This window comes from Acomys russatus, chromosome 18, assembly GCF_903995435.1.
Source record: "Acomys russatus chromosome 18, mAcoRus1.1, whole genome shotgun sequence".
Taxonomy (NCBI): Eukaryota; Metazoa; Chordata; class Mammalia; order Rodentia; family Muridae; genus Acomys; species Acomys russatus.
Window position 1 is genome coordinate 33469432 of NC_067154.1, and position 21099 is coordinate 33490530.

The following is a 21099-nucleotide window of genomic DNA, read 5'->3' on the forward strand; positions in this document are numbered from 1 at the left end:
AAAATAGATGTATGAAGTAGATGGAGGGAAGGAACTGGATTGGAAACAGGGTGGGGAGGGTAACTGGAAAGGATATCAGGGATGTAGATAGTAGGGGTGGGGCAGTGTGCGGGAAAGATGTGGTAGAGAGAATGGCAATTGGTAGGTGTCGTCTCTGGAGCAAGGGAAGCTCCTAGGAGTACATGGTTGTGCCCTTAGCTAAGACTTCTAGCTACTGGCATTAAGGAGCCTAAGTTGCTCCCTCCTTAGCCAGGTGGGACCTCCAGTGGAGGGAGGGGGACAAAATCGAAAAAACCTTAGGCCCAAAATTCACCTGGATCAAAAGAATTATAGGAATAAAGATGGAATAGAGACTGAGGGAATGGTATACCAATGATTGTCCCAACCTGAGATGCACCCTAAGGGAGAAAGCCAACACCTATCACTATTAATATTATTCTGTTATGATTACAGACAGGAACCTATCATAACTGTTTTCTGAGAGCCTTTATCCAGCAATGAATATAAACAAAAGGAGAGATCCACAGCCAAACAATAGGCCTAACTCGGGGAATTCTGTGAGGAGTAAAATGAAGGGTTAGACAAAGAATAACTGAGCTGGAAGGCTCAAGGACACCACAAGAAGACCTATAGAATCAATAAACCCCATGGCGTTAATAGAGCTTGAGCCACCAACCAAAGAACATGCTTGAACTGGGCCTAGACCCCATGCACATATGTAGCAGATATACAGTGTGGTTGACAAGTGGGTCTCTAACAATGGGAGTAGGGGCTGACTCCTTTGCCTGCCACTAGACAGGATGCACTCATTACTGCTGTGATTTGACGCACCTGAGTGGGTTGATACCCCCTTAGGAGCTCCTCTTCTCTGAGAAAAAGGAGAGGGGGAAATGTGGTGAGGGTGCATGAAGGCAGGACCTGGAGTAGAGGAGGGAGGGATCTGGTATCAGACTGTAAAGAGATTAAATTCATAAATGAATAAAAAGAAAAAATTGTATTCTTGTATTACATTTAAGAATGATAAATATCATTTTTCTCTAAATGAACTTAAACTTGGAAATAAGCCACAGAATTCCAGAATGCACTATATTGAAGCTTCTTTCATATTTTAATGTATTAAAACTATACAATATGCAAATAATTTCAAATTAGGTTTCAAAAACTGGAAAATTTAAGGGGTTAGCCTTTGAGTTTGATTTTAACAAAAAGTATTCAATAGGTAGAAATGGAAATAGAGGAACTTCAAAATATAGATGTTTACAAAAAGATCTCAAAACTTTTTTTTTTTTTTTTTTTTTTTTTGGTTTTTCGAGACAGGGTTTCTCTGTGTAGCCTTGCCATCCTGGACTCACTTTGTAGACCAGGCTGGCCTCGAACTCACAGCGATCCGCCTGCCTCTGCCTCCGGAGTGCTGGGATTAAAGGCGTGCGCCACCACGCCCGGCAAGATCTCAAAACTTAAATGTATGCAGATATGAAGTGATCTAACCATCTAAAGTTTAAAAATTAAAACACTTCTAGTACATAATAAAAGGGGAATCTTGATTTCAAGACTGTGTTATTTGGTATTTTTTGGATATATTTCAATGGAAATTAAAAATTACTGATTGCTTTAAAACAGAAAACATTGAATAGATATATATTTTGAAGTATGGATTTTTCAGGGATAATTCTGGTTTACAACAAAGTAGACGCATTCCAACACAGTCGACAGGTAGTTTCAATTTTACATCACACAAAAGAACCAATATTGGAAAAATTGGACAGATGTTCATTTTAAAAATATGCACACTTAAATTTGATTCAGGTGTTGGAGTAGAGATCTTGAAAGAATTTCTCCCTTTTTAGAATTACTTAGATGCCTATAGTTCTTTGTTTGGGATACAGGCTTCATGTGATTTCCCAAGTCAACTTTGGTGTGTCAATTGTCTCCTCCACCTCATATTTGGAGAGCCATGTAGGTAAGACTCTATGGGTGTAATATTTGACATTATTAGGAGACATGATCTCACAGAAAACTCCCTGGATTACACAACTCTGTATTTTGATGGCTTGTGACTATTTTTGTTGTTGATGTTTGTTTGTTTGCTTGCTTACTCTTTGAATATTCTGTGGTGTAAAGAAAAGTTTCTTTGATGAGTGGTGAGGACTATACTTTTCTGTGTATATAAGAATAAATCTTTACAGTGTAGTTGATGACTGTGCTGGAAGGTCACATTGTATTTGTAGGACCTCATACAGGACCCATAACTTTACTCTAGGTATTTAGGCAGGTTGACAGTATCAGGAATAACTTCTCTCTTATTGAGGTTGTTTTAAGTTTGAGAACTACAAAGTATTTGTTGCCACTACTACACTCTTAAGATTATCATGTCTGGTTTTTTGAGACAGGGTTTATTCTGTGTAGCCTTGGCTGTCCTAGACTCGCTTTGTAGACCAGGCTGGCCTCGAACTCAGAGATCCACCTGCCTCTGCCTCCCGAGTGCTGGGATTAAAGGTGTGCGCCACCACACCCGGCCTCAGAGGAAGGACAGCAGGGAGCCAAGAAGAGACTTGATACCCTATGAGAATATACAGGAGGAGGTAATCCCCCTCAGGAACAGTCATAGGGGAGGGAAATAATGGGAAAATGGGGGAGGGAGGAATGGGAGGATACAAGGGATGGGATAAACATTGAGATGTAACAAGAATAAATTAATTAAAAAAAAGATACAGCATATATATAAAAAAAAGATTATCATGTCATGCTGGTTGTTGGCATAGTTCAATAGGATAATGGTTGGTTGCTTCCCTCCTTTGCAAGCACACTTGATGCTTTCTGCTACCAGAAAGCTAGTCCTCTAGAAAGAGGGATCCAGCTCAGAATCCTCTTTGTCCTATGTCTGAAATGTAGTGCATTTCCAGCAATATGGACTTACTTTTCACCTATAAAGAACAATTGAAGTCAATAATAACAGTCTGTGATGCTTGGAGTCTCTTGGACAATCTTAACCAGCAACTCAATATAGATTTGGAGGCAGCATTGCCATTCCAGATAAGAAAATTCCCATTAAACTATATATGTATATTTATACATATACAAACATATATTCCATTTAGGTAGAGAGTTAGTACCATGATTCCTTATGATTTTTACAAACACACTGGTATTTTAAACTCTTTTCTGATACTTACGTATTTATATCTCTATCCTGTCCTTAATTTATCCCACTGCAAATGGTGTTCCCTGAAAACACATATATCTGTAACAACAGACTGAGCAAGTTGTGTACCTGTATTTAGGAATATAAGTATGTAGATAGAAGTATAAGGATCCAGTGTCACGAATTTGAAAGAGAACATGAGGTGGTACGTGGTTGATTTGGAGGTAAGAAAATAGAGAGGTAAATTATGTAATTATATTATAATCTAAAAAAAAAAAACCAATAAGTTAAAGAAGACTTTTATGCTGTAGGTCAGATCTCATTCCTCCAGATACATGTTGTTCCTTCTAGCACAGCAATGGTCATAGCTCTCCCACTACTGCCCATCTCCCCACAATGAGGCTCTCTAGGTTTCACGGTAAGATGCTATCCTATTTTTTAGGCACACATATTAGTTTTTCCAAGATAACATTATTTGTTGGCTTAAGGTTTTTGATTTATAAGGTACTTATTTTTGAATAGTTTTGTTTGATATATTATGTTTTCCCTATTCTGTTTGAGACAAGATCTTACAGTGCATCCCAGGTGGACCCTGAGGTTCTTGTCCTTTTTCTTCAAAATCTCAGATACTAGAATACTATATTTGTGCTACCTTGCATAGTAGTTCTTTCTATTTTTATGCTTCTAGCAGTTATTTAAAGGACTATTTACCTACAGTAGTTCAATATATAAAATTGATTTTTAAAAGTTATTTAATGTTAAATTGTCCTTTACGTAAAATGAATGTGAAAGATGCGTCTGTGAGATTTCCATCTTATAAAAATAATCAGATCCAGAGAATATTTAGTGAACTTGCCTGAATGATCCATTGTTGTGCTTATTGTAATGCTATAAATTTGATGAACTCACATGTTCATTATAAATTACATGGAATGTACATCTCATGAAATTTTGTATTTGAAATGGGGATGTTTATGCTTTTCCTTTCTGGGTCATCTACAAGTAGTTATTTATTTGTGCTTTCATTTGGCTTTCACTCGTGCATTATATGAAGACATCTGAATGTTAAATCAATCAAGTAATAAAAGATTACTAAAATGATTCATAAAATATACACAAAATAAGCAACTAATGTAATTTTTAGCATCAGCATAAATACTTAAATAGATCTAAATTAACATCAAACAGTCTTAGTTATACAAGTGTTTTTCTGTTATTGGATTTTCCTAAGGTCAATCTAGTCATTGCTTCATTACTTTGAATGTTTACTTAGTGGACATATCAATTGGTGTTTTCTATAAGAACAAAACCTACATAATAAATATATACTAAGAGGAGATTTATAGGATTGCTATGCACCTTTCAGTCTTGGTAGTCCTAAAAAAAAGTTTGTCTTTGTGTTGAAAAGGCAGAAATGTTAGGCCTCATCAGTCCACTGGGTTGGACCTTTGATAATCCTAACCTAGTGCTGAAGTGTCAGTGAGTTCCTGGATAGCTGATCATCTTCAGGCCATGTTGAAAGACTGCAAAGGAAAGATTCTGGCATGAGTAAAGGACAGCTGAAGGAGAAGTAGTGGAGCACACAAGAGCGGTAGTGCAGTGGCAAATGCAATCAGGAAAAAGAGAAAAATATTTCTGTTTTCTTCTCTACATTTGAGACACATGGAATTTATCACTTATATTTAGCATGAATCTTCCCAGTTCAGTTACCTTAAAAAAGAAAATTCCTACACGCATGTCAGAGTCTAATGTAACGTGGACAGGTCCTCACTGAGGTGTGCCCATAATTCTGTACTCTATATTATTCTAGATCACATCATATTTACAATAATCATTAAGATTCAAATCTTAGTACATTTACAATAATAGACAAAATGGAAGATGCTGACTTATGTGCAAGGCAAAATCTGAAGTACAAATTTGTATTTACTTTTTATTTTAGGCAGAGTTTAACTGTTTTGAAACATAAGGTTTCAAATTACAATTTCTGTAATAGTATGCTTTGATATTAGGACTTTACAAATTTTAATGAATGTCAAATTGTATACATGGAATAGTTACATTAGTATACTCAAATTGCCTTATGGGTTAAATAGTTTATATCATATACAGGCATACAATTTATTTTATATTTGACAAAATTTTCTTACATTATTCATTATTTGAATATATTTGAATATATTTTGTATTCTAGTAAAACTTTAGTTCCAAGATCTCATTTCCTCTAAAAATACATAGAAGTTAGATTTTTGTGTTGCATTTAGACCAATCCTATTTCAACATATAAACATATTTTTAAACTAACTTCTTTTGCAATTGTGGAGAATATAAGATTGGTTGATGGGATATGGGCAATATAGATATCTTCGCTTATATAATAAATATATATTGGGAAAATATAAATGATTTCATTAGTATATAGGATCATAAACTATAACATCTTGGTATTTGATTTGAAGAATACTTTTGTTTGTATATATTGGATATTTCTTCTACATCTCAGAGGGATTCCCTTTAAAATAAATCCTTAGCATCCCACACTGGCATGCAAACGTCGGAAATCTAATTTCTAGAATGACAGCCTAGCAGTACTTTCCTCAGAGGCATCTCAAATAAAAGCAAATAGATAGTTGTACACTGTTCATGAATTTCAAGAGCAAATGAATTTACCACTGAGAGTTAAGGAAACTTGGCTGGAGTTATTTTTCTGTTCATCTTATTCTATATCGACAAAATATTTGTTTTTCCTGAGTGTGAGATTCTTAGTGAGACCTCAGTGGAAGCAGTCCACAAAGCAGTCCGCATTGTTTACATTGCCTACATATCAGCAATAAGAGCATTTCTTTTAATTTTTGAGAAACTTTTTCAGTCATCTTATTTACTCATTTATGTATTACAGATCAGAAAGTTATAAATCCTTCATTTTTACTTTGTTTATGACCTAACAACCTATCTTTGTGAGGTTAGTAATCTTTGACATGAAATAAATTATCAATTCACTAAAGGAATAAGTAACTGATATTATATATATAGATAGATAGATAGATAGATAGATAATCACAAAGGAATACTTTTTAAATTTTTTTAACTTGTAAAAATATTAAACCCCTGATATGAAGAATTTGGTAGTCTGACAGAAAATTCAAGCTTATTTTATTTTATTATTTTTAATCATTCTTTAAGAGCACATTTCATTTTAACAATTAAATTTTCCCACTCTCATTATTTTCAATCATCAAAGACTTTTTACATTGTTTTGAAAAATTATCTACTAGATCATAAAATTCTCTTAAAAATCAAAATACCTATAAGATGTTTTACATGAAATTTATCAAAATTATCTGAAATTTGCTTCCTTTGGAATTCATCTTTTATTCATAAGATTATGAGGTATCCAAATGAAGAAGGAAATTTTCAGTGAAAAGGCATTATTAGAGTTTTCATCATCCTAAAATACACGTAATATGTCCCACATACTTATTCAACTCTGTATCCAACTTGTATACCAAAATAAAAATAAAATGGGCACCAGGGTCTTACATAATGTTACAGTATATATTTAAGGTGTACACACTGATGTTTTCATACACTAATGAAGTAATTACTTCAGTCAAACATGAAAATGACTTGCCATCTACCCATTACCTTTATCATCTCATTATCTCATTTTAATTGTATTAAGAATACTTAAAAAGCCTTTTTTTTTTTCAAAACTTTAATATACGGCTCAATACAACTGACTATAAAAACTTGCAACATATTTCTTTAGTTGTAATCTTCTTCTAATACAAAATTCTTGTAATGCTCCCTTTGGAAACTTAGGCTCATTTTCTTCATTTTCCTCTGCTGGTAAGTAAAGTTCTATCCTTCTTAGCTGTGTTCAATTTTACTTTTAAATTTTTGTATAAAAGTAACTTATGCAATTTTTTATTATGTGCATGATTTAATTAACATAGCACAATGTTCTCCACGTTTATCCATAGTATTGTAAAGAATAATACCATCTCTTTGAAAATGCTGAATAACATCCAATTAAAATGTGCACCTGCACACTCACATATACTGATTAAATTTATGCTTACATTTATCCCCAGAAGGCTACTTAAATTGCTCGACTATGTTTAACCATATAACATGTTGAAATATTATATATTCAAGTCAACCAAGTGGCTGAGGTAATTTCTTTTGTTTCGTACCTGATATTTCTATTATTGATTATATTGATTATTGCTTACTGTTATCTTTTTGTTTAATCTTTTGATGTATCTGCATAGTGTTTTAAATCAAAATTGTATCATTTTGTTTGCTGAAAGCTGTGTGTAATAGTCTCGCTTTTCTACCACCATAACATCTATTGTCCTTTGTTTCTCTAAGGAGAATGATTCTCTCTAGAGTTGAAGATGTTTCTTAGTGAAGTTTCTTCTGATTTCCTCATCACTTTTGATGTTGAACACACTTTCATTGCCACTTCCTTGTTTTTTTTTTTTTTTCTTGGAATGACATCTAGTTATCTCATTTTTAATTATTTGCTTTCCTAGGTGGTTTGCTTTTCTTTCATCATTTTGTTTTATTTGGCTATTGAATTCAATTCCTTATACATTTTGGACCTTATCCTTTACAGATATGTAATTTAATATATTTTCTCTTTGTATGTAAGTGACATTTACACCTTTTTATACCTTCCTTCAGTGTCAGATGACTAACTTTGTCATAGCCTCAATTATTAGTGTGTGTTTTTATTATCTGAGTTTTAAACATAATACTAAGAAAAATTCATCAAAAGGACCCACGTCACAGAGCTTTTACCTTAGACCTCACAGTGTCAGATGTTAAATTGGTATCTTTAACCCATTTTTACATTAATCTTCTATCTGCTGTAAAGTAAAGCTTCATTTTTACTTTTTTACATATTGATACCTTGTTTTCTCAAAAATATATACTGAAAATACTATCCATTTCTCATTGTTCATAACAGGCTTACAAAATTAATTGCATAATCCTGAGCTTATTTTGATTTTCAATTAGATAGTTGGAGACAACCTAGAAAAAAATTGAAAAAGGTATTATCAACCATCCACTTTTGACATTCATATATTTACAAATATAACCTTTCCCTGAACAAAAGATTGTATTTGGAAAAATAATGTGCAAATTTCATGACATTTTGTCTTTAAAAATATTCTACTGTTATAGAAAAACTGAGAAGACAACGTTAATCCTTATCAGTAATTTGAATAGACAAGCAAACAATCCAGTTTTTGTCCTAAACTGCACAATGTTGTCAATGTTGTATAGAGTATGAAAAACATTTTCAAAGTATTTACTTAAAGCTTGCTTTTTCATATATATATATATATATATATGTATATATATATACACTTTACCCTATCACATATACAACTTTACAGCCACAGCTCTGCCTCAGGCGTTTCTGGTGTCAGAGGCTACCATCTGGAAGGTGGTTGTGTGTAGCAAATGAGTTTTAACAGTAACAATTGTGCTGCTTTCCTCCAGAGGGAAGAATCCCTGACTGAAAAGATTCACTTGCATTTTGCAGTAGTGGAGTCAACCTTACCTATTTGCTACATACTAACTCACCACCAGCTGTTTTATGCACTCTTGGCTCCCCAGCTGAGACAATTAAGGGAACAAAATTTGGCATTCGGTATAAATATGAAATAAGAGTCTGGAGCTGTTTTTGTGTTGGCAGAACATTGGGTAAAAAACAGTCTTAGCTCCAGAAAGAAGGCTTCTTAATCTTACAGGAAAGGATCTGGGAAGGAGGGGACAGATGCTAGCAGGACACTGTGAGAAGTGGAAACCTGCCTCTCAGCACAGTATTGTCAATTAAGTTAAATGCTGAGAGGAGCTTTGCCCTATGAAACAAGCTATTGTAGAAAATGTTAAATGTTTAGAGGGGCCTGTAAATTGGATATTTTGGTCTCTATTTATTCTTTTTTCAGAACACTGTTCCTAGAAATACATTTTCCTTTGTACTCACACAGAGACTTCTATTTATATATGCATTAGGTTATTTCCTCTGAGGTACAGCTAAGTAAATGGAATAGTAAGAAAAGTATTTTAGGAGGATGACTGGGATAGGAATGCGTTTAACTTCATAGCTAAACAAGACAAAAAAGCGATAATCTAACCACAATACAATATGGTAACTGTTATCACCTTTATACTTTTTGTTCTCCCAAGTTTATAAAATCTACTAACATTATTATGATAATTCTGGTTAGAATTGTTCCTCTTTTACTTTAAATTTCATGTAATCGACATGTTATTAAATGTAGAAAGTTAGAACTTTTTCATTCTCATTTTAAATAATATAATTGTTTAAATATTTTGGTCTCAATAATCTTTTTCTAGTTTTTAATTTTTTATTTTTTACATATACATTCATATTACTACACATATATATAATAAACTACCTATAGTAAGAAGAACCGTGACAAGATCAGAAATTTTTAATAAGTACATTACATTACTAGCTAGAATATTCCAAAACTACCTATTAGGCTCATATTAGTAAATATTTACTCCATGTCTTTAAAAGATAAAGATCTTACAACCGAAAAAGCTAAAATAAAATTCTTCATTCTTTTGACAATTGATTATACCTTCTTTTATCTCTCAGATTTTTTTAATGTAAACTTAATCCAATTCTTTAAGAAAATAGTATCACCCAATTATCAAATTTAAAACCTTAGTGTTGCCCTTTCCTCCTCAGTTTTCTAGCCAAACCCTCTAAAATGTATCTAATGAGGAATTAGCAGTATATTAATTCATTCATTGTGAATGAATGAATTGTCTGAATTCATTGTGAATTCAGACAATGCCTTTATCTGAATTTATTACCACATCAAGAACAGCTGGTGCTGCCTTTCCCCGAGATGAAGACATAACAAATGAAAGAAAGATGAAAGAAAGGGATCTGAAATCAAAGAGAAGAAGGAAGGAAGGAAGGAAACAAAGAAGGAAAGAAGAATGCATGCATGCAAAACACGTTTGTCTGCATATGCTTGCTGTATGTTGTCTGAAGTACATTATGTAGTCTTTATTTTCATGTTATGCTGAACCTACACCACAAGATGAAATAGTGCCTTGTCTAATGTGTATGGACATTTCTTCATGTCAGGAAAAGAAAATTTTACAAGTGTGATTATTTAATACAAAAAGTTTTAAGTATTAATTAATTATTTATCTTGATAACTTACACATCAAACAATTATGGTAGCCTCTGGACCATAGAGATGTATGTCTGTCATGGAATAGATTGAGTTCAACATCAAACCAAAGGACACATTTCCAGTACATAATGACATGGAGCGATGATTCTTATTTTTCCATAGAGAATAATTGATGAATAACAAGCAAAGTTCAAATAGCAGCAACAAGAAAAACATTAACATGTTTAATTCTATATTCAATGTCCTGGACTCATGGTGGCATCATATGAGTCCAAGTGGAATTGGTTTATTCTGAACCTAAACTCCTGCATTCTGCCTCTTGTCACAAAGGTTACATTTCTCTTGACGTGGTTCTAATGACTACAGCTTTGCTGTGCAGACAGATGTTCTACCTTCAACACATTTCCAATAGCTTGTGGTCTCCATTACTACTTGAACTTCGTCTTTATTGTTTCAAACATTTACAAATCAAGACTCTGTTTAGGCAGTTCCACCCTGCTGCATGTTACCTCAGCTCCATATGTATTTTGGTATTTGTTTTATCTTGTTCTGTGTTGTTTTGTTTTGTTTTGTTTTATTCTGGGAACCTTTGTTAAAGTGTCCAATTCACAACTCTTAAATTCTGCATGCATTAAAAAAAAATCAAAGTGGCCCAAATAACACCAAGTTCCAAAGCCAGCTCAGGATACGTCCATGCTGTCCTTTAGCTTTTGAGTGTTTGTCTGGCTGAACATTGAAAAACATTTCCTAGGTGGTCTCTTACAGCATGATAGTGTTTTAGGCATTCTGTTTAGAGGAACTCTCCTTTCAAAGAAGAGTACTGCAAATAAATTTGTGTTTTTCTACCTTTGATATTTCAATTGATGAGGTCTTGCCCTTGAGGCAACTTTTCTTTCTTCACTGCAAAGATTAATTTTTTTTCCTTCTGAAGGTTCTTAATTCCTTAGCATCTACTACTTTTTGTCTCATGTCTTGTCTCAGAAAACAGGGAACTGAATCAGAACTATAGTTGTGCATCATATGTGAGACCCATTCAATGTGACCCATGCTGACCAGCTTGCTTATTGTCCAAAGTGTTTCATTCCCTCCATATAATGTCATCATGTATAGATCACCTTTTCCAGTGTATGTGCCTGTGTAGGGAACATTTATTAAACAATTAATAAAACAGTTATTAAAACTTTATCAGGCAAAAAAAAAAAAATAAAATAAAATAAAATAAAAAACCAAAAAACAAAACAAAACAAAACAAAAAACTTTATCAGGCTTTTCAATCACCATTGCTCAATTATCAGGTAATATATATCATGTGTTCTTAAAAATATTTCATTAAATTTATTATTATTTAGGTGGGCATGTACCTGAGTGCTCAGAGGACCACATGAGGAACTCAGCTTTTCCCTTCTAACATGGGGGTCTGGAGATCAAGATCAGATGGTCATATTTGGGAGCAGCTGGCTTAACTTGCTTTGCTATCTTGCCAATAGTCATTAATAGATTCTTAACCCACATGTGACACTGGTGCAGAAAGTATATTTCTTAGGCCTCTTTGTGTGGGTAGGTTTTTGTCACTATAAGCAGAGAGAGATTGAACAGCGTCATTCAGTTAGTATAAACTAGAATAAAGAATGGCACATAGACACTCACAGGTAAATCAAGACAAAAGAAAAACAGCTAGGCGATATCAGAAACCCCTAATATTCCCACAATTAGGAATTGAGATAAATATTTTCCTTTCCAACATGTTTGGCAAAGTGAAGTTGTTCTTTTTTTAATTTATTATAATTTATTCAGATTACATCCCCATTGTTATCCCCTCACTTGTATTTTCCCCTTCCCACTCTCCCTGCCTCTTCCACTCTATTCCCCTCTACTAGAAAGCTGACAGAAAGGGACCTCCTCCCCCACCATATGACCACAGCTTAAGAAGTCTCATCTATATACCCTGCTCCCTCTTCTTCTGTGTGCCCGCTTGGCCTCCGCACCAAGGTGAGATGATCAAATTGGGGCATGAGAGTTCATGTCAGAGGCAGTCTCCACTCTTCACACAACTGTGGAGAATGACCTATCAATTGGCTACATCTGAATCTGGGAGTCTAGGTTTACTGCATGCATTGTATTTGGTTGGTGCAAGAGTTTGTGCAGGTCTCTTTGGTCCATATCTTCTGCCCTTGATGTTCTCCTTAAGGTATGCTGTTCTTTACTGAGATTAGCTATGATTGTCAGCAATGTGTAGATCAAGACACTAAAATTCTTTATTCCCTGCATAACATAGTAATTTCTCTCAGGTCAATGTCAATGACATAAACTTTGTAATAGAAATATGTTGATCATTAATGAGAAGAATTTTAGAGTCTTCTCAATTTTATGACTAAAATTATTTTGATTTTAAGATTATAAATTATTAAAGGTGGAGGAAATGATGTAATTACATTACAATCTCATAAAATAAAAAAAATTCTACAACCAGTTCAAGATTATTTTTTACTTATTTGTTTTGCAAACACTTTAAGTATTGTACAACGAATCAGTTTTGAATCAGGGAAATTTGAAGGACAAATAAGCGTTTCTGTATTGCTTTATGTTAAACTTTTCCCATTGTGATGACTTCTCCCTCCACTGAAAACATGTCTTTGTGAGTGTTCTTAGGTATAAGACTGGGGATATTATCTGTTGACTTTTATATCAGATTCACTACAAATGTAAAGTATTAGCAATAAAATAAAAATGAAACGCAAACACCATAAGCACAAAAAAATTAAAGGTAATTAAGTGGAGTAATGTAAGTGGTATTTTTCTCCTGTATTGAGTGAAATTATTCTGATAATTAAACACAAAATGTGATATATGAACATATACTGATGGTAAAAGAGACAGACAAACAAACAAATCTTTAATACTATGAAAAAGCAACAGAGTATACATTATGGTTTTTAATGACATTAATACTTTTTCTCAGTATTACTGTGAATTGCTCTAAAAGTAAGCTAGATGGTGCTAGAGAACATTATTCTGATTATTACATGATCATATTTATAACAATTTTTGAAAGTAAAAGTGGGCAGAAATTTTGGGCTCATTACAATGATCATCAGTGAAATACAGCTCAACAAATTAAACAACGGAAGTTTACACTTAAGGTACAATAATGATTGAAGTTAGGCTTGCTTTTGCTTAATATTAGCATGGAATATTCTGACAATAGATACACATTAGTGTACAATATTTTTAAAAAATCAAATTAAAGCATAAGAATATTGAGAAGTCTTAAAACGTTAACCTAATAAAACATTGCAATATTGTCAAGGAGTTCCTAAAGTTAGACATTTGGCTGGTCCTGTGATTTTTGTTCTTTGTAATTCAAAACACACTCATAGCAAGTGTTTCAGAAATTCACAGTAACATCCTCCACTTTCGCTCTCAATCTTCTTTGTGAAGAAATACTTGAAAAAACTGACAGTGTTTCTTACTGTGTCTGAGAGGTAAGCAACTTGTTGCAGAAGTCAAAATGTGAATACAAACACCTTCAACCATCTGAGGGAATTGTAAAGTGCAAGAAACTAAGAACAGATGGATCAGTCCTGGTGTTAAGGCCATAACAAAATCATCTCCGAGTGAAGACTGTAGTTATTTTCCATTCAAACCATGGGCCAGAGACTATCCCAAAAGTTTAAAATCAAAAATACAGATTAAGATGGGTTGAAAAGTTAATCATGTAAAGCAAAACTGAAGCATTTACATTTCATGCAGCAGCAGGTACCATATGCATGCTAACTATTTGAAAACTAAATTCCATCTAGTTAATTGAAAAGCAGATTGAATACATTTAACATTATGAAACATATAATTACAGTAATGTCCTGAAATGGTTGATTTACTTAATGAGAGACAGTTTAGCAGGATGAACTCTGACAATGTGGTGACATAGACCAGAGTTCCATACCACAAATTTGCTTTATGTCTTCTACTTATGAAGGCATATTTTTCAAAAATAAACAAATAATGATGACCAAAATTACCTGGAGCAAACTTTGATCTTTAACAATTGCTTTATTGTTTTTGGAGGTCGCTATATTACCTATGTAGGTATTTAATGCATCATGAGCTCTAATAAAACATTGAACCTTGTCATGGGTGACAGAACTATACTCTACTAGTATCATATAATTGATTCAAGTAGTTTTATGCAAGAAAAGTTAATTAGGCATTAGCAAAGATAAACCAGAAAACTATGGGCCATATACATTGTGGCTATTGAGAAGCAAATAACAAAAAGCAAAACAAATGTTCTCGAAATATTGCACAAATGCAGAATACTAAGTGTGTTCCATGTAACAGAAACCTTAACATTGAAATCTTACTACTCGGAGTGCTTCCTTAATGTAAGAAAATATGATAGCTTTATTAACCACATACATGCCAGATGCATTCTGTTCTAACTATATTTGAAGGTTTAACTTCTTTTGTTGCCACCTTAAAACTCCTATCAAACTTGTTACCAGTCTAAAGATGTGAAGGAACACTTTTAATTTTGAATTCTCTTCCTCCTTTACTCATAGATGACATACATAGCAGGTTCCTATGAAAAATATAAAAGGCCTAGTAATGAAGGACTAGATTTAAGAAATAAGTTAAATATTCATGCAGTATCCATTTGTAAAATTCACTTAAACCATTATTATTATTGCTGTTATTATTATTATTATTAAAATTATTATTATATTTTAGAACTGTCTTTTGAAGTTTCTCAGCAATTAAGATTATTATGTATTCCCAGGGTTTCCACTCCAACGGCCATATTGTGACATAGAAATACCTTAGAATATAAGTTATTTGATTACAGTACATTGTAGAACAAGAACAAATATACTGAAGGTGTAATTAAAATGTCTCATAGGTAAACTGGGTTAATTGACAGGGAAATAAAGCCAGATGTGTCATAATGAAATATGAAAGCCCAATGTGTTACTTAATTTTGCCAAATGGTTCTCTGTTAGTCCATAGAAAAAACATGATTATTTTAGGTTCACATTCATATGCACAGAGATTCATGTTTCAGCCTCATTGGAAAAAACTACAAGATAATTTTGATTTTATGCGATTCCAACAGAAAGGGAAGAATATACTAATTCACAATTTTAAAAGTATTTAAAACTTTATATTTGCAAGTTTTTTTATTATTAGTGTATTTATTTATAAACTTTACATCGTATTGGCATCCCTGTTCTTCCTCTCCTCCCAGTTCCAACCTCCCTCTCCCTTCCTGCATTCCTCCTCTAGCATTATTTAGAAAAGGGAAGCCCCTCACCTGCCCAGCCCAGTTTATCAAGTCCAATGAAGAGCAAGCACATCCTCTTCCCCTGTGGCCTCTTAATGGAGTCCTGCCAGGGTGAAGTGATAAAAAAATAAGGTAAGAGATCAGAATTGGCGTCTCATTACAGACTTTGAAGAGAAATAAAAAACAAGAGGACCATCGCGCTCTCTCTCTCTCTCTCTCTCTCTCTCTCTCTCTCTCTCTCTCTCTCTCTCTCTCTCTCTCTCTCTCTGTCTTTCTCTTTCTGTGACACACACACACACACACTTTTTATTTTATGCATACATAAAATTTACCAAATTGAAATCACATTATATTTATTCAAATGAAAGATATGCATGTGTCTGTATGTGTGTGTTTGGTTGTGTGTGTGCTCATGTTCAGGTAAACTCATCCATTATTACATGCTTGAAAACCTGATAACAGTTTTTCATATATACCTGATTTTTAAGACAGGTTTTCCTATTGAACTCAGTGATTGCCCTTTCATGAACAACAGATCAAAAAGTTACAGATAACCTTCTGTCTCAGAATCCACATACTTTGCATATGAGCACATATGAGTGTAGTATCAGGTTTTGATGTTGGTGCTGAGAATCAAACCTCTGGTTCTTATTCTTGTCCAGCAGGCATTTGACCCAGTGAATGTTCACTCTCTGTTTCTGAAATTCTTTATTGTTGACTTGGGATCTGTCTGGATAATTTAGTTGGCCTTGGGCTGAAGATGCTGCCCTCAGCAGCTAGTCTGCTGTAGATACATTGTTCTGAACATGCCCCCAACTGCATTCCATTTTGCAAATCAAACCTTCAAGTAGTCACCTAACTCATTTGTTGCCTCACCATTTATTTTCTTCAAGATTTTTTTCCAGACAGATTTGACAAGGACAATTTATTTGAACGATAGTTTGTGGTGGAAGCTTGTATTCCCCACTCTCATATAAGTCCAATGACATGATCTTTGCAAATATACTGTAATGTGCTAAATTACTAGCTCACACATCTTTCTTTGTCATTTTAATAATTTTCAATAAACATGCAATATAGCCTCACTTATGAAAAATTAATATAAATCACCATTAGAGTTTGGAAGCAAGTGTGTGTGTGTGTGTGTGTGTGTGTGTGTGTGTGTGTGTGTGAATGTGATATTTTAAGTCTATAGTGAGAAAGCTTTAGAATAAATGAATTTAGAATAAAACTGATTTGCTCATACAGAACTGTTGTATTATAAATCAGCTATGTCGTGACAACATAGACAAAAGTAGATAATGTAGGACATTCCAGAGGCTCCAGAGGCACCATCAGTCAGCACATAGTCCTTATACAGGAATGCTGATGATATATGATTATAGGAGAAATGGTGGTTCTCTATAGTTTACTACATACCTACCTAATAGTGACCCAATTCATAAGATTTTGGAAGCTAAACAAGGTCACAGGCACAACTCTTTAGTACTTGCACAAGAAAGTGGTGTTTCACCATCACCTTTGCTTTTTTAGAAAGACATAAAGTTTATATTGTTTTCTGTCTCTGTCTTTCTTCTCTTTTTATATCACATACTCTCTCTTTCTGTCTCATTAAATTAATTGAATATAATATGATTCGCTCAGATTTTTTATTCTATCTTGCTCATGTAAAATCATAATAAAAATAAATCAATTAGACATTTTAAGGATTTTCTTGAATTAAGAGCATGTATATATGTTTCTTTCTTTAGGGGTGTCTCTCTAAAGATGTGTGACAGTGGTGTCCAGAAGACAATGTCACTTCTTCAAACCTAGATTTACATGCAGTTGTAAGCCACCTGGCTTGGGTTCTGGGAACCAAACGCAGGTCCTCTGAAAGGGCTATATTTGTTCTGAACAAGTGTATCATCTTTCCTGTCCCCACTTTTAGTTTATTTTTTAATATTATTTGCTCTTAACAACTGAATTATTTCCTCAACTCCTATTCTTTATGTTATACTTTTTTAGTTTTATTTTTGGGAATATAATAAAATAACAGCATTTCTCTGTTGGAGAATTTAAAGCAATTTATTGGTTTCTTCTGCATCTACCTCCTTCCCAACCTTTATTTCACTGTAATTCCTTCTAATCCCCCAACACTATGTAAGAGAGAAATTTAGAGGAAAATGGAGGGGATGTAGATATCCATAGGCTAGTTACTGATGATAAAAGATATTGAGTTTCAGGAGGCAGATATAAATTTTACCTTCAGAATATCTAGCCATCCAACAATCCAGCAATCCAGCAAACCAGAAGATCTGCAATCCAGCAATAGCAAATACAACAGCATACTCAGGAGTAGGACTAGAATCAGAAGCATCAGGGGCAACAGCTGGGTGAGCAACAGCTGCTACAGGCTGTCTCAGAAGCTCTCTATTTTATACTCTCCAGACTCCACAGAATTAAGCTATCTTCAGCTGATAAAGATCACAACTTTGCTTGTGCAAAACCCCTTCCTATAAATCAGCCTCTTATCACACACCTGGGGTTTTAAAAAAAAGCATATTCACTCCCAAGAGCAATGGAGGAGTGTTTTCTTTCTCCACATCCTTTCCAGCGTGTGTTATCACTTGAGTTTTTTATCTTTGCCATTCTGATAGGTTTAAGATGAAATCTTAGAGTTGTTTTGATTGGGATTTCCTTGATACTCAGGACAGTGAGCATTTCTTTAACTGTTTCTTGGCCATTCCATATTTCTCTGTTGAAGAATACTCTTAAATTTGAATTCCAAACCAATGATTCAAAATTAAGCTCATTTTGCATCAATATAAAAAATTTTATACCAATTATTTAATGAATTAAAAATAATGTTGTGGCCAGGCTAGGTGCTCTGCAGCTTGGCTAGCATGCCAGCGGCCTTGGCGTGAACAAAATGTCAGGCCCCATGCCTCAGGGATTGCTTTTTTTTATCCAAGGCTTTGAGATGGTGGTCTTTACAGCCTATTCTGTGATTCAGTCCACAGCTGTAGTTATAGTATAAGCCAAAAGCCATTTCAGACCCTCTACACTGGAACCCAAGTACAAAACAGTTAAGGAATTTTTGGAATATGCAAAGAGATCAGGATTGATTTTTCTATAAGAGTGGATGGAGCGTCCTGTACATCTAACATGTACAACTGGTATATTTGATCCCTGTGTTTCACTGGAAAGCGATGCTTAAATATCATCTCTTTCAAAGGAAGGACCAACACAGACAACAGAGCAATTAAGAAAGAAAGTGGCATCACAATTGGCAATTCCAAAGATAAAAGAATTTGACTTTGAATATAAAAAGACCTTCCTGAAAAAGCTAAGGATATTTTCATTGAAGCTCACCTTTATCTAAACAACTCAGACCGTGACTGGCTTCATACCTGGGTAATTGAACACTGTTTTCCAGACATCCTCTGGAGCCTGAAGTACAAGACTGTCCACTGGAGCTTTGCTGAATCTTTACAGGCAGGCTATATGGCTCCCTTTCTTCAAGTTTGATGAACCAAAGCAACATGTATGGCCAGGTCACTGTGGGCCTTCACAATCCACAGACTGGCCATCTGTGATTGGTTTGGCTGGTGGTGTATGGGCTGGAAGATGTGCCTAAAGATATCTTGTAGTATGTGGTGTTGAGAAGATACTTAGTAAATGGAGAATGCATGAAGAGATTGTGCCCCCATGGGCACCCCTTAAGCAACCCCTTAAGCAACCCATTCTCAAGACCTTGATGATTCCTGGTACTCAACTCAAAGCATGGGAGGAGAATGAAGAGATGCCAGGAGAGGCCCATAAGCCTCAGTTAGCCTAAAGACTGAAATGACTCTTGAGTGGCCTGGTGGTGGTAGTGATGGTGTACCACCTGTAATCCCAGCACTCAGAAGGCAGAAACAGGTTGATCTTTGTGACGTTAAGGCCAGCGTAGTCTACAAAGCAAGTCCAGGACAGCTAAGACTACACAGAGAAACCCTGTTTCCCTATATGGGAGTAGAGGGACTCCTGAGGGGTATCTCTGGGATGGAGCAGTAAATTACCTATCCCTGTAGGCTTCTCTTGCTCTCTCCTGCCCTGCCTGTGTCTTTGGGCACACATACTCTTGCCTCTTACCCATATCTGCCCCTGGCAGGTAGCTGAGACTCCCGGCCATAGATCATCTTCTTTTAATAGTCATAATCAACTTCTGAGTGGAAATGAAAAGCAGTATGTGAGAGAATAAACACATGATTCTGGGCTTTTCACAGCAGAGGGAAAATTTTCTTCTTTTAATTAGAGGGTGGAGATCAACATTTGAAATAATGCATTATCAATGTGTTGGCTAAACAAAAACAAAAACAAAAACAAAACAAAACTAAACAAAAGCCTTGTGAGCAATAACTAAGGCCTCAAATTCAGGAGTATATTCAATAATCTACTTTTTGTCCTATCATCCCTATATATTTCTATATTTCCCCTTCTTTCTTTTCAACCCATGTCTCCAAACCTAAGAAACAAAGATAATGGAAGAGAGAGACATCCGTGAGTCCAACCATATTTTGTCTCTGAATAATAAACACCTAGCCTACTGCAAATAAAATGATGAGTATCAAAGAACCTCCTTCTCAAGATGGCTTAAATGTGGCAAATCAACCAGTGGGAAAAATGACCTTGTTTCAGCCTCAGACAGAATTAGAGCTAAAAATGGGCAACCTTGGATGCAGGCACAGTCGACAGCCAAAGTCTGCCAAGACAGGGTAAGCAAGTCCTCAATACTTCCTGCCTCACAAATATATCTGTCAGATATATTGGGCCAGAAATCTGAATATCATGCTCCAACATTATAGGTTTTAGGTGACTGTTCAGGAAGCATACTGCTTCTGTCTTTTTTTTTTTTTTTTTTTTTTTTTTTTTTTTTTTTTTTTTTTTTTTTCCATTTTGGAAGCTGCTAACCTGCACTTTCTGTTTATTCAGATAATTAATTTTTATTATTTCTAATGTCTCATATGGAATTGAAGACTAGATAGTTTATTCTTATAATTAAGCTTATTTGTTTAAGGGTTAAGATGTTTTTAGGTTTAAGTAGAAATTTAGGTAGATAGAGATGAGATATGATATATATTGATTTACAATCAGAATTGTAGACTCACTGAGATAGGAACGATGTTTTCTCCAAGGTTGTCAAATGCCAGTAGGCAAAATACTATGAATGTAACATTAATATAATTCCTGATTGTTTCTTGGTTCTTCTTGTTGTATATAGTTTATTTTATATAAATGTAATAATATAAATGTATGTATAAAAACTGAAAAAAATTAATAAAAAAGAAAAAACAAAAAATAAACATTAATACCAAAAAAGTGCTTGGCAAAATAGTCTCAAACCAATAACACATAAAAAACCTAATTCACCATGATCAATAGGCTTCATCCCAGGCATGAGGGGTGATGGTTAAATATACAGAAATCCATCAAAGAACTCCACAATATAAACAAACTGA

The 21099-nt window shown here is 34.2% G+C and overlaps 1 pseudogene; it reads left to right on the forward strand.

Moving 5' to 3' along the window:
- Nucleotides 1-3339: 3339 nt before the first annotated feature.
- LOC127202302 (39S ribosomal protein L45, mitochondrial-like) lies at nucleotides 3340-19436 on the forward strand (annotated as a pseudogene).
- Nucleotides 19437-21099: the final 1663 nt, after the last annotated feature.